The 14,046-nt window shown below is 42.2% G+C and overlaps 1 protein-coding gene across 1 annotated transcript in view; it reads left to right on the forward strand.

Moving 5' to 3' along the window:
- Positions 1-986: 986 nt before the first annotated feature.
- ctnnd2a (catenin (cadherin-associated protein), delta 2a) overlaps positions 987-14,046 on the forward strand; it is a 188,683-nt gene continuing 175,623 nt past the window's right edge. Inside the window, exon 1 of the mRNA XM_027004434.2 lies at positions 987-1,210. The gene's annotated coding sequence lies outside the window, so the exon portion shown is untranslated. The remainder of the gene's footprint in view (positions 1,211-14,046) is intronic.

The following is a 14,046-nucleotide window of genomic DNA, read 5'->3' on the forward strand; positions in this document are numbered from 1 at the left end:
ATGGCTAAACAGACAGAATGGTATGTACTCTAGACTAATAGGTAGTCACGAGGCCACGGCAGTGTTGAGGTCAGAGGCTGTTTGAGATAAGCGCACATAAGCTTGGCTCGGTTAAGCGGGGAAACGCACAAATTGGAACTCATCCATGAGGGAATCTAGCAAATACCTGCTTGTACCTCTTCACGGTGACCAGGAGGGGACGTTTCTCCATTAGAAAACATACCCCGTGCCTGTGAGGTATGAGGATGAAGTAATGCTTTGTGGAAGGGGGAACTTCGAATACAGAGAACAATGGAGGGTGTGCACAAAGTCTGCCGTTTATTGAATGGATTGATCCTCAAGACAATATCCCAATACGGATATGCTCATTAAACGCGAACAATGCGTAAAGGAGTGGGGTCATGTGTTTTATCATTTACCATTTGGAATATGATATTCCATAAAATATGGAAGTCACGGATAGATATTAATTCATTGACAACGGGAGCCATAACACAAAGGGATGCGGCGGAGGTTCAGACAAGTAGAGTAAAAGAATGATGTCACCACAACTCAAAGCAGTTCGCTGCCAAGAGTGCGCCGTAATAAGGCAGCGGAGTGCTTACCTGACACAACAGCCTATTAGCACTAAATATAGTCAATAATCTAAATGAAAATCATATGAATTGTTTTTAATCATATGAATTAGGATTGTAAGTGGTGGCTAGAATTTTAAAGCGTGAACGAGAAAAAAAAACAGCATGCTTGTACTATCTGCCTGCCTAACTATATTCTTATTTCCACTAAAATACGAAAATCATAGAAAAATCATGCGCTAATTATTGCGGTCAAAGTGCGACTGTTCTCAATGCGATGAACACAGCCACAGAACAGGTGCCCGAAGAGACCCCCAACCCTCCGGAAGATGTCGCTCCGCGCTCTGCAGTCGCAATTCTGCGTCCATGTGGGTGCCCAGGAAAGGGCGCTGAGACAGACTGAGAAGCTTCGCGGCTCGTCCTCCGTCGCTGTGCGCCTCACAGCGATTCAGGCTCGCATTGTGCAGGCGTTGCGCTCTCCTTTCCCATCGGATGCGTGCTCTTCGCTCGGCCGACGTCCAGCGAATGGTTTATTTTTCCAACCCTCGGTGGGGCATGAAAGCACATTTCTTTTGCGACGGAAATTCGGACTGAAAGCGGGGGAGAGGAGAGCGTTATTTTTTGGACCTCATTTGGTGAGTGCAATGTCATGCAGTCCTGGTCCACCTGTGCTTTACCGTGATAATGCTTTATAATCGAGTATATCTCGTGTTTCAGAATGATTTCATTTAATGTATAGATGGAATAAAGTATTTATTCTGCTAATTTGGTTAGAGTAACAATTATAAACGTGACAATTTGGAAGATTTGGGACGGTCGAAATAAACGTGGATTCACAATTTTGACAGCGCAGACCATTTTTGACTTCGCTGTCCATTCAGGCGAATTTGAATTGGGTTGTGAATCCTGAAGAAGCAAACAAATTGCGTTGCATTTTCACTGTGTAGCTAAACATCGCCTTTATTGACGAGAGACTGTAAGGCAAAGGTTAATATGGATGCACTCAACAAATCCCACCTAACAGCTAACATTTCTCAGGTTTTGGAGACTTCGCCGAATTACCAAGTTCTAAAAACCATGTTAGGACAGCGGCAAAACGATTTGTTGTAATAAGAGCCTAGTCATAAAGTACAATTTTAACATCTGTCGGGTGTGCAATACATGTTCCCATGGTGGGAGACAATAACGACCAATTGCAATGCATTCTGCAAAACTACTGCCAGGAAATAAAGAAAAGAAAAAAGTGACATAAAGAAACGGTCTAAACATGTTTATTTATGATACCCTCACAGTCTGACATTTCAGCACAGCAAGGTGAAGTGATTTCTTCACTTAATAAGCTTGTTCAAAATTTCTATTCTTGGCCATTGACGTATCATTTCACAAACAACAGACAGCAAATATGAACGGTAAGCCTATCAGAGCTCCGTTAACACGCGAGACCATGTCAATAGGTGGCTGGCTGTAGATTTAGGGGATCTGGAAGCCTATCTGCGCTCATTGATGACAAGGAACAGTGTCTACTTCTAAACCTCTACTTTAAATCAGGAGACCATCATCCCTACATATTAACTTTAAGGTCTTTTCATATGGGCTTATACACTGAATGATTGGTATTTGGCCATTAGCTCTTGGTTGTTTAAAAAAAAAAAAAAAAAAAAAAAAAAAAAAAAAAAGAGGCTGTGGTAGCTGTGTGAGTGGTACCTTGTGTTGGTGGACAGGTGGCATTGGGATTACTCATTGATCCAAACAGGCAGTCGGTTGAGGTTTGGCAGGGAAGATTGATTTGTTTACACAACCGTATCTGTGGGGGAATTCAGTGACCGAAGTGTGTGATTAAGTTCATGGAAATACAAATACATGAAGGGATGATGGGGTTGTGTCAGAGGCCATGATATGATACGCGTGATTTCCTTGTTCGTACGATGAATGGCATGATACGCGTGATTTCCTTGTTCGTAGGAAACGCGCAACGTATGGCAGGTTGATGGACAGCTACAAGTATTACCTCAGTGAAGCTGTCTGTAACATTGCCACACGGGGCCCGGTGCTTTTGTCATTTAATTAAAGGCAGCAAAAGTGGAGGTAGTGCAAAGAATGGGCCCTGTTCTTCCTCCGAGTTACATCCGCTGTGCCAGACGACTTGGTCAGATTGTGTTTTGGGTAATTGTCACCGTAGCTTCTGGTGTGGGTAAATAGGCTGCCAGAAAAGCTCTTTCTCTCGATTGTCTTCCACACCGTCACGTTTTCGCGAAGCAGAGCGCTAGAAAATCGCCATGTGTTCAAGGACGGACAACGGGCGAGTTTTTCCCCGGATAGCAAAGACAGACTAACAGACTAACAGATGGACTTCGTGCACATCCCTCAGTCCCTGTTGATGGGAAATAGGCAACTCTGTAGCCAGGTCACCAGGCGTGCACACACGCTTCTGGATTAAGCAACAAATTCCCAGCATGTTGCGCCGTGATGTAATTAGCCCCAGTAGTCCAAATAGGTTCCCGTAACTCGGGCAATTATTATGGTCAACCATTGATGTTTATTACGGCTGTCACATGTTACACTGTTTTAGAGTAGTAATTAGCTTCGTTATTAAGGGCTCGAAAGGCTAACTCAAGTGGAAGAAGAAGAAGACCTGCTAATTGAAAGCAGACAACCATATTTTTTCATGTGATGAATTATTAATTTCATCAAGCTCCAGGTGAGAGCAATGGTTTTAACCAATCGTATTATGACATATCTTTTTTTTTTTTTTTTTTTTTTTTTTTTTTTTTTTTTTGAGATCAGATCTGTACATTACCTGTCTTAATGGGCTGTCAATCCTTGATATCTCTTGCTAACAAACTTTATCCATTGGTGAGCACTGACACATTTAATTTGTCATCTTTTGCTATATTATTAGGCTTGAAGGGAGATCATAGTTTCCATGAGGGGTGGACAAGTCCAGTATAATGCACAGTTGGCACCCTTTACTGTGCTGTGGATGGGCCATTCATTATCTGGCCATAATTGACATGTATACACTGCATTGAAAGTGCAGACTATAAAATGTGCCTCAGTAGCCCAATCAGATCTAGAATATGCATGTTTGTTTACTCACATCTTTTCACAGGAAGAAATTCTCTTTTGTCTTACTGAATAATGTAATTACAACCATAGATTGCGAGCACAGACAGTGTTTACCAAGTTTGCATTCCAGAGTTAGCATCATGCTATTAGTATAAAGGCCATTTGATATGGAAATAATATGGATAGCACAAGAGTAAGAAAACATTTAATTTCTCTGTTATTTAAGCTTTTTATTCTAGACAATTCAATTTGTTTGCACATTATGGAGAACACAACATTATGCAGGCATCTGTCTGCTGTTTTATCATGTCTCTGATGGGCCTTTCTCACTGAGTTTACAGCATAGCTTGCTTTCTGACCCTAACAGAGACCTTAGAGGGAACTAATTCCTTGCTGGCCGAAATAACTTTGCTGAAAATGACAGAACATATTCAGCACTGGAAGTTTTTCATAATGCAAAATTTTTAAGAGTCCATCTTATGTGGATGAAATGGACAGCTAACAACCTTCAGAGAAATTTAATGAAATGGGTAGCAAACAGCTTTCAATGCAATTCAATGAAATTGGCAGCTAACAACTTTTACCTTGATTCGAGTCACAAAGCTGCTACAGATGCCAGATTCCATCATGGTTGAAAGACTTCCATTTCTGAGGATTGTTTTATAAAAGCTGGATGAGACCTAGGCGTGAAATTAAGTATTTGATTGTGAGGAGGTGCTAATCCCCCACTTGATTTCACTGTGAGATGGGCTTACTTAATAGAACTCTTGTGTTTATAAAACCTCAGCGATGTACAGAAATTCTCAAGAGGAAGAAGTCAGTAAATGCACAGGCCCAGTTATTTGACTTCATAAGAGTGTAATGTGGTCCTTTTGTGTGTTGGTAATACATTAGCATTTTGTTTATGTTTGCTCTATAAAAAGCCTGTGTGTGCTCAGTGTTTTGATGGGATCAGACAAGGCCTTACTTGCCCACAGAGACACAAAGCTGAAGTCTTTTAAACATTAAAAAAAATGCTTTTCTGATATGTTACCTTTTAGTTCTCATTTTGTATAAAACAGTGGCTCTTAGAAGACACAGTAACCAACTGGCTCTCTTTTGCTGAGTCACTGTTGGCTGTGTGTGTGTGTGTGTGTGTGTGTGTGTGTGTGTGTGTGTCTGCGCGTGCGTGCGTGCGTGTGAGTGTATTGACTTTTAGTTGGAGGATGAGGAGATGTAAGAATAAAGAACATACAGTGTGTTATGTCAACAGTGATGCAGGACACCGATTGATTGTGTATGAGCTCTTCATCCTGACCTCACGTTCAAAGTGGTCTTCCTCCCAAGCCAGACCGTTAAGCTTATATATAAGTAAACTGTCAAATAACTGCTTTTGAAATAGTGCATATCTATGTCATGTTAAAATAGAAACACCTTTTAATTATAGGTCATAGATGTTTGCCATAGCAACCTACAGCAAGAATGGGCCAGTTTTTTCTCCTGCCTGATGGAAGAAAGAGTTTCTCAAGACTTCTATTTTTAGAATCTTATTTTTAGCTTTATAGAAAATGTGTAGCCATTGGAGAATAACAAACCCCTTTGAGGTCACTGATTGGCACTTGAGTTCTGCTCTGTAGGAGAGAAATGAGGGCCCCAGCAGATATTTTAAACAGTAGCTTCAAGCTACATTGACATTTTATATGTTATACCTTTAAGCACGTCTGACATCATTGGTTTCTGTAATCTTAACGTTGTAAGAGTTGGATTGTTGCTATGTGGATAATGATGAGGGTTCATGATTTGTGTTGTTAATCAGCATCTGCATGCAAGTGCTGAAAGCTCTTGTCAGATTTTTTGCCTTGAAAAGCGCCTGGGATTAGCTTGTAATGACAGGGCTGGAAGGTTAATTGATTGAATAACATTATAGCAGCAGGCCAGCAGGGAAAGGAGCCCCTCTACTCCCTTAGTCTAACCCTAGCCTTCACTCCCCAGCTTGGGGCAGAGGCAGCAGGTTTCAAGCTCCCTCGAGCTGGCTGATCAAACCCTGCCCCCCCCCCCACTGCCCACAGGAAGCCAACCATGGAGCCATGCTCCAGATCCTGTAATTATCGTGGACGGAGCCGTTTTTCCAACCTTTTGCCTTGTGCTGTCCTCTTTGGGTCCCATTCGCGCCCTCCCCGTTGAAGTGCGGAAAGGGGGATCGCTCTGAGCGCAACGTGTAGACGTGGAGACGAGGCAGCCTGAGCAGCAGTTGGCAGTCAGCAGTGGTAGAAGTAGAAAAGCCTGACTATATCCAGGTGCGTGGTTGCTCAGGAAACTGAACCACACATCACTGCCACCTGTAAATGCAAGGTGAGTGGCAAGAAAATACACAGTATATCATGGATAGACACGGTAGATGGCAGGTAGCGCCCGGGGCAGGTGCAGGCATGGGTTGGGTTGGGTTGAACTGGGGTGGGGGCTCGTAATACTGCTACGTCAGCCAGAGGCTGCTGACCACTGGGAGAACGTCACAGGCACAGTCGGCATAGAAACTGTGGCAACCATTTGCAGCCTTGTTACCATGACATCAGTCCACCAGCGAGGCAGGGCTCATGACTCTGCTCTGCTGGAAGTCGATGACGGGCGTTGTCGTGGTGACAGAAACAGGGGAAGCCATGCGACGAAGGAGGCGTCGCAGATTCGGTGCAGACCCCCAGTGGTCCCTGCACACAGGGGGAGGCGGCTCAGAGAACTTTCAAAAAGCTTTTCCATATTCCAGTCATCGCCCTCTGAAATAGCAGCATTGGGCTTTCCCCCACAGATTCTCAGATGATGTCATCTTGTATTTACGTTAGACACAGGCACATAGGCCTAAGGCTTTGATGCAACAAAGCTTGATTGTTTGTTGGCAGGAAAATATGGAATACGAGTCCCAGTCACACACAGCTGTCTTGGATCTCTGCCTCTCACCTTTTTTCTTTTTTTTTTTTTTTTCTGAGTTCACGAACCCATCCTGACCGTGTGCAGTGTACACCTCAGGAAGGGCCAGCTACCTTTCAGCTTGCAATGAATTGCAAATGAAGAGGAGAAAGAAGAATAATAGAGTTACCCAGAGGTGCCCTGCCCATCATACCTGTTACTGAGTGTACAAGCAATTAAAATTAAGTGAGGAAAAAAAAACAAAAAACATTTTCAGTTGTTTAGACCGCGTGTTTAGGATGGGTTATTCCTAGTACTCGTTCAAAAGGTTATAAAGAGTGACAGTTTTGACAGGGACTACTGTGCATATCTTGAGTTGCCTGCCATGGCGTTGTAAGATCTGGCTGTGCATCAGAGCCCCGCGTCAGACGGCACGACTGGCCTCAGTGATTCTGCATCAGCTCTTGTTATTCCACTGCTGACCTGGACAATCAGTGAAAGCCTCATTTAGTCGAATTACTTTTATTTTTCGTCTTTAATGTAAGGAATAGCTTGGCCTGTTTACGGCTTTCAGCTTTTTCTCAAATGCAGCAAATGAGCCCAATATATTTGGTGTTCAAATTCTATGTCTTTATTTTTGGAAGCTAGGACTTTAATGCAGCTGACAGGTAAGAGAAGCGTATGTCTGCTAATTAGTGTTCTGTAAACTACACATCAAAATCATCAATATTCAACATGCCTCAGTTCATGCTGAGCTGTCATGTAATCTCCAGACAGAACTTCTTATGTGGTTTCTGACACTGTATGACATGCTGTCATTTATATTTATATTTATATTTATATTTGTGAGATGCTAATTGCTTTTTTAAAAAATGTTTTAATGTTCGAATTACACATGGAAGAGATACTTACTGAAGCGCAGTGCCTGGTGAATTTTATTTATTTATTAAAAGAACCTATGACATACATCAAGAGAAAATATTAAGTGTAGCTTTAGTAGGTGTAAGAGATTTGTATGAACATTGCATGGGGAATCACAAAATCTAAAAACTGATGTGATTAGACATTGCCACAAATGTCTTAGATCCTGTTTACACCTGTTTGTTTAATGAGACTGGTATGTGGATTGCATCCTGATAAGATTAACTATATGAATCTACGCTTGGTAGTCAAATGCATCTCCAGTTAATCACTTTGAAATCTGATTGCTTTGTGACATAAAATGTCCAAATCAGCTTGTTAATATTTCTTCAAATATTGGTTTCTGTAGTTGTTTGTAATTTACTGTGCAAAGCCGTGTTGGTCCAAATGACTAATAAGCATTTCATTTTGCCTGGGGACAGAGCGTGTGCGTCCTCCATGATTATCCTTCATGGATCACGTGCGCGGTGATGTATTGTAGTGAGTGGAGTTTTGGTTGTTGAATGTGGTGTGGAGAGGTGGATGTATTTACACTACCATAACATCTAACTAAAATGCGCCCCAGGCCACATTTGAGCGAATCTGATTTAAATGTCTTGAGTGCATTTGCACCTGTTTTTATGTGGATAATCTCTAGCCATCTATAATGCTGATACTCAGGATACATGAATCGACCACGTGTAAACTCAGATATCAAAATAAATGAACGGCCATTTTAACATGTCTTAAGTTTCAATAATTGCTTGATTTATATTTTTTGTGTTAATTTGTCTCCTTCTATGAGAATCGGGTACCTTTTTAAAATGAGGAATTAAGATATCTCAGAGGGAGAAAATGCATTTAACCTTTGTCCCTTAATTTCATTGTGTGATAAAATTACAAAAATGCCTTTTACATTCTCCCTGTTGTCCCTGCCTACTGCCAATAGCTGTCCATCTCTCCTCTATTTCTGAGAATTTGACAAGAAAAGTGCTATTGTTGTCAGAGTGGTGATGTTGTGTAGTGGGAACAGCATGATTATTGAATTTATCTCCCCTGCGGCACTTGCATAGTGAACAGAGAGAAAGAATTTGGGTCTGTTCTCCTGGCCTTTGTCTAAATGAGTGTGTTCAGACAGTGATAAGCCAGAGAAAGGATTGTAATGGTGACTCTGGCTCCTTTGGTAAGACACTTCTTTTCAGGACTGGAATCGGGTCGACCTTGGAGATAATGCAGGGCCTTGTCCCTGTTTGTCACATCCGAGGCCAAGCAGATTATATTCTCCAGAGGCCTGTCTGAATATTGGAGCCATAATCCCCTTACTAGTGCACCATCAAAGTCAGTCAGCCTCCTTCATTCAGTACACTCTTGTGTTTTCCATGTATGCCACTCTTGCCAAATCCATAGATATTCAGTAAGTTCTCAGTGGTCAGTGTGTATTAATTCTGCTTTGAATCCTAGCCACTGGAATGTCTACAGGGGACCTGCTGCTGGAAAGCTTCCAGTTTCCTCTTGGCACTTGCAAATTACAAAGCTTTATGAGGCAACAGGGGTAGTGGACAATCGAGCTGCTAATGTATCTCACCCCCTTCTGAGCTGGGAGTCTCCCTCACGTCTCCCCAGACACGGCCTGAAAAAGACCTGTGCCCATTTTCACATGCACAGAATAAGGAGCGTACAGTCAATGCTGGTATAACATTTGATTAAGCAGTCTGAGATTCTACAAAAGTAGGAGTTTCTTCACTTCTTTAATCTACGTTAGAGCGTGGCCTAGTTTATGGACCTTAAGGCAAAAATCAATGGAAACATGGCTGCTTGCCCAGAAATCGAAGCAATCTGTTTTGTGTCTTGCAACATAAGTTTCCCCACATTGAATAATGTTCATGTGTGCTGATCAGACTGTGTGTTGTATCAAAAGAAGGTCGGGGGGCTGGATTACAGGGATAGTTTTACTTAGTTGTTTTTTTTTTAATCATTATTTTCATGTGTTGAAGCCAGCTGTGATTCAAGAATGCTTGCCTGGGTATGCATATGTTTATGAAATATAGTCAAGGACACAAATTCTATTACTCTAGTGTGTGCAATACTGCAGATATCCAGTTTGTGAATAATGCGTGGTTATGTTCTTATTCTTATTATAATAGTCTAGATAGATGTGAGTGTGTAGGCCTGTGTTTGGTCATTCATTGCACAGCATTAGTCCTAAAGGAAGGTTTTACCAAACATTGCTAGGTCAGACAGGAATGCTGAATGTGCCTGACACCAATTTCCAGGATAATAGAAATAACAGACATCCCCAACTGGATCCTAAGCTTCCACCCCACCATGCACAATTTGAATATGAAGCCAATTATGGTCTCAGTCTGCGTTTTTATTGAATTTAGCCCATCTGGTACTATCTACAACTGGTGAATAAGGCGCTGTGGAGGGGTTTTTTGGGGGGGGGTAAATTACACGCCATTCTTTGTATGGTATATGGAGGGAATTTTAAATAGCAAATATTGGTGTTTAAAACCAGTGTTGCAGTCATGAAACGAGTCTGGCACTCTTCATTTCAAACCAGCTGCCTGAGGGCACCTCCTCTAGACTTTACTTTCCCCAACTAACAACATGGAATTCAAAAGTCAAAATCCAGGAGAATTTGGCATGCGTTTCCTTGACTATCGAGCAGCTTCTCTCTGCTTGACAAAGCCGTTCGCTGCCTCACATCTCACAGTGCAGGCCTCTTATCCTGGAGGTTTTTCTGATGACACTCTGTCTGTTCCAGAGGAATAAAACAATCAATGTGACAATCAGGGGAATTAAAGCAGAGATGTGCAGTCTCTTGCCAGCTAATTACCGTTGCTTGAGATAGCGTTGCTGATGAAAGCCCACGGTTCATTGTAAGCAGTGGCTTATTGCTTTGTCTCAGAGGAGGCTCTTTCATATATCTTCTTATAATGACTTATACTATATATATATATATATATATATATATATATATATATATATATAGTGACCCCGAGGCCTTTGTGGTAGTTTGTTTTTCATATGGGGCTTTGTAGGAAATATTTTTATAGGATTTTTTCCTCTATTAGCCGTGGAAGTGCTGTAAGATGATGGCAATGCCTGGCTACCGTTAATAATCTAAAAATCTAGTGCACATGGAAAATGAGGTGCTTCAGTAAGTCGAGCAATTATAGCCAGGTTAGCAAGGTGCAGCAGGGTGTGCCCACGTCCAGCTGATGCTGACTCCCCTCTTCCTTTAGCGCCAGTCAAAGCAGCATCCATGCCTGCTGGCTTCAATCAGCATCATGGCCTAGTTTAGCAAGAGAGCCACCAAGTAAAGGATGCAAGCAGGCCAGAGAGGCCAAATTTAGAAGCTCGGAGGGCTTCAGGTGAGACGCAGCCTTCCCTGGGCTGCCGTGGCCTGACGTGTGTTCTTGACCAGCTAGGACGGTATGCTGTTGGAATTCTACGCGATGTCCACCCGGCTGTTGATCGGATACGGGACGCGTTACTGGACTGTGTGGGGGCATGTCATGCGGCCCAACCTGAAGAGACCCCTGCTTCTCACCGTGCATCTGTGCAGTAACCGCACACATTATAACTGCACTAGCAGGTGGTGGGTGTGGCTCGGGGAGAGGGTGGGGCTCAGCGGAATGGCCCCATGGGTCCGTTACTGCTGCCACTGTGTTGTTTGTTTCATAAAGCATGGCTGACTGCACACCCTGCATGCACCCATTCAGCAGGACATGAGTAAAACACGAACTCAGGAAAAACTCCACTGTAGCCAATAAAAGCAATGGCGAGCTGACGGCTGACAAGCTCGAATGAGTGGACTTCGATTGGCTTGTCCTTCTTCTGTAAGGCAGACATGCCTGGAGGCGGATCTGGGGTTGACGGAGAGTCTTGCATGCTTGGATGTGTTGCCCCCATGAGCCGTGAATTAGTTGAAACAATTTCATTGTTATTTATGTGGTCGATAGTGTCGGCAAGGTGAAATAGCATATGGAAGCATTTGACTCTAAGACCATAAAAAAACCTTCAGTAACCTCAACAACAAAGTTATGCACATGCTAAATACCTGCAGGGGAGAATGCATGGAATTGTTTAGACCCTTATTCTAGCTGTTATTATACATTCATCCCACACAACTGGCATTTCTAAGTCCTACGTAGACTGTTATGGCTGTGACCTGATTTACATTTCTTATGTTGATACACTGTTAATCAGAGAAAGTGGAAATGAGCAAGCCGCGTTGGAACAGAGAAGATGCTCTGACACGTGCCAGGCGGGGAGGTTATGGGGAGGGGAGTCTGAGGAGCCAGCCAACCGTAGCATGAGTACCCCGAGGTCCAGCGCTGGACCCATGCCTGCCTTCGGCTGATCAGAAACAACTACAGACAACAGATGACTGAACATCTTAATGTTCTCCAGAACAGCTTAACAATCAGCAGCAAAGCAATCTAGGTCGCCCTCTGCCAGTTTCTGTGAAGGAGGAAAGAAATGTAAGTAGTGTGGTGTTGGAAGTGATTAGAGGGTTTTTTTTGGGGGGGGGGTTGTTACCCGCCAAGATCAACTATAAGATTTGTAGATCATGTACGTTGCTTTAACCTAATCACTTTTACCATGCTCATGACTGTGTGGTTTGGCGGGGACACTCTGCTAGGTAGTCCAGTCAAGTCTTGGGCTGGTTTTTAAATGAAGGCATGTGGGTGTTGTTCTATTCTGAGAAGCACATTTATATTACTGAAAAGTGAATTATATGCATTATTCAGAATTTAATATCTGACATTAGGTGGGAGTAAATTGGAGCCATCAATCACTCAAGACAGTCATCTTTGCTGGACTTCAGAGCTGAATTTTAATAAGCATGCAGTCACGTGGCTTCTGCAGCAAATTAGTAGCTTGATGATTTTTAATAAATGGCGGTAATTCTTTTTTGATTATAATAAAAGACAATGTTTGGCTGTGAGTGTTGTGCTGATCTGTCCTATGAGTGCACAACCTCTTACTCATTCTCTAAATGTGCTTTGTCAAAACAATGATCAAAAAATGAAAGAAATCTGCTAGATCACTGAAATAATGCCTCTTCAGAATAGTGCCAATGTTAGTCTTATAGGTGAAAATCCTATATGTAGAGATTTAATAGCGTATAATAGGCACAACTAAAAGTATAATAATTCATTGGACAGTTCTTGTTCATTTTAAGATTAAGATCAAAAGTAATGAATATTCCAGGTAATGAATATTCCAGATGATGAAAGTTTGAAAAAAATATTTTTACTCTGCAGTGTAAGACATCAGTATATAGACCAATGTACTCCACCTCAAATTGTGGAGACTCAACATGATAGGTTTATGTTTTGCTTGTTACTCCCGAATCACTGTCTGAATACGAGACACGCTTTACCCTACAGTACTGTGTCCAGCCAGGACTGGAATTTGAAAACCTCACACCAGGACATATTAGATTTTAGAAGTAGTTTCCATACAGATGATTGAGCTGGATTCCAGTGTTACCAAACCGTCCCTGGAATAAAGTTGTCTTAGAATGAAATATTAATGGTATTCGCTCATTAAGCAAAAGATGTCAGCACTGTCAACATCTCAGAATGTTCACATTCACTTCTTGACTTATATATATTAGAGAAGAGACAAAATACTGAACAATTGAACTAGAAGCTGAAAAACACTCCTGACACTTTCATTAGATGCTTCTTCACCTCTGTACAAGTGTCACGGTACAGCCCCTCCTCCCAAGTGTCTCTCCGTGTGTGTGTGTGTGTGTTCGTCCATGTGGCCACGCCCCCCCATGTGTCACACCTGTTTGTAATTGCTTTTCATTTCCGTATGTATATAAACCCCTATGGTTCTGCTGTCTGTGTTTGATGTTACGCTAGCTCCATTGCTGCGTCGTATTTGGTTTCTGTGTGAATAAACGTATGTGTTTGTTTAACGTAACTTGTCCCCGCATCCTGCTTAGCCTCCTTACGTTACAACAAGCTCTCAGAATGATAAGACCATGTTTAATAACTTATTTTTGTTGCCATAGAAATTGTGGCACAAAGCATATTTTTGTCCCTCCCTCCCAGGGGCCCTGAATGGCACTTAATCAGGTTTTAATCATTTGCTTTGGAAAAAAAAGGATGAACATTCATCATCTTTTGCTGGGCATTTCCACACTGAAATGTAGCGGTATTAACTACTAGGCTATATTATAGCCCTCACGCCCTGTTTCACACTTATTACGACGCCTTTATCTCTAATGTGATAGGTCAACACAATTGCATCAAAACCTTCTGGCCATATGACATTTGGGTGGCTTTCATTTCGCACCTAATGACTTTGGACTTTGGAGTTTTGTTGTGGCGGTCTGATAGGTTATGCATAACACGAGGACAGATCGAAGCACACCTCACATTCTGGATTGAACTTCATGCTCTGAATAAAAAAGGAATGGTTTTCTGCGTCTTCGGAATTTATAGAGAATGACTTTTATCATGGTAACGTCACGGGGCGGGGCTTGGAGACAAGCAGCCGTCTCCCCTCTTCTCTCTATCCAACTATTTTGAAATGAAGAAGCTTTTAACTCATATTAACTGATGCAATTTCTTTCTCTTTGTACAGTCTGAAATTGATG

This window comes from Electrophorus electricus, chromosome 5, assembly GCF_013358815.1.
Source record: "Electrophorus electricus isolate fEleEle1 chromosome 5, fEleEle1.pri, whole genome shotgun sequence".
NCBI lineage: Eukaryota > Metazoa > Chordata > Actinopteri > Gymnotiformes > Gymnotidae > Electrophorus > Electrophorus electricus.